The sequence below is a fragment of the Chrysochloris asiatica genome, unplaced genomic scaffold (assembly GCF_000296735.1).
Source record: "Chrysochloris asiatica unplaced genomic scaffold, ChrAsi1.0 scaffold00191, whole genome shotgun sequence".
NCBI lineage: Eukaryota > Metazoa > Chordata > Mammalia > Afrosoricida > Chrysochloridae > Chrysochloris > Chrysochloris asiatica.
In genome coordinates this window covers 5118941-5120494 of record NW_006408709.1, presented here as the reverse complement: position 1 = coordinate 5120494, position 1554 = coordinate 5118941, and positions in this window count along the sequence as shown.

Here is a 1554-nt window from a genome sequence, read left to right as displayed (position 1 = left end):
GAATCCTCCTTATTTATTGTTTATTTAAGGGACGCTGCCTGTCTTAGGCGGTCAGTGCGAATTTCTATTGAGTCAGTTTTGACTCACAGCAATTCTGTATGGGGATTCTGAGGAGCAGCTGGTGAGTTTGAACCACCAACCTTGTGGTTAGCAGTTCAGTGCTTTTCTGATAGTGCCACAATGAGTATACTAAAATGCAAATTACTTTTCCACTAAAACTAAGCAATTTTTCCATAAGAGATTCTCTGCACACTTACATTGGTCAACAACACTGATGTCGTCATAGCCCTTTCCCTCCATTGCCTACTCACTAAACATTATTTCTTATAAAATGCAAAGTCAGTTACAAATATTTAAATGGTAATTCATTTGGAAACAAATTTCCTATTAGGCAGAAAAATAGAGAACATTTAAATGAAAGGTTAATATATTTTGACAAAGTAGTAGATTTTTGTGTAGATTTTTTTTTTAAAGTTCCTTACAAAAAAAAGAAAAGAAAAAACAGAGCTATATCCAATAAGCATATTTCCTCAATTAACCCAGATGACAGTGGTGACATTTTGATTACTTTGCTCATGTTTGAAGAAACCCTGAAATAGCTTAGCACTGAGCATAAGAGACTCTGTGAAATTCTAAATCTGTCATCCCAACAATACTCAATCATAAGTTTTTATAAATGTTTTACACACATATAGGGTGGTTAACCCTGTTTATCAGTCAAATTTAAATAGTAATAGAAGATAATGTTGACTTAAATTATGCTATTATATACTTGAACATTTCTACTTTTTATATAATGTGGTGTTAAGGGAAGTTATTACTTTATACTATAAAATCAGGTTAGAACAGTAGCTGGGTTTATGCTTGATGAATGCAATTCACCTAACACTGTGTCAGTTCCACTTGTGTGTTGCTGTGATGCTGGGAGCTACCCTAGTATTTTAAGTATGAGCAGGGTCACATATGGTTGACAGGTTTCAGTAAAGCTTCCAGATTAAGATTGACTATTAAGAAAGAGAGACAGACTAGCCACATAAACTTATGTATAGGAGCAAAATACTATCTGACGTATTCCAGAAGATAAGCCCTTCATATTGGAAGGCACACGAAATATGACAAGGGATGAGCTGCCTTCTCAAAATATACTTGGCTTTAAGGACATGAATGGAGTAAAGCTGTCAGGACCTTTACTTGCTGCTGTGGTACAAGTTAAAATGGAAGGAAATAGTTGTAAACATCCATTAATAATCATAATGTGAAATGCACAAAGTACGAATCCAGGAAAATTATAAGTCATCAAAAATGAAATAGAATGCATACAGATATATATACTAGGCATTAGTGAGCTGAAAAAGGTTATTATTAGCCACCTTGAGTAAGACAACCTTATAGTTTACTATGCCAGGAATGGCAAATTGAGAAGAAATAATCGCATTAATCATCAAAAAGAACATTTCAAGAACTATTATGAAATACAAGGCTCTCAGTGATAATATAATATCCATAAGCCTACAATGAAGACCAGTTAGTATCAGTATTAATCAAATTTATATA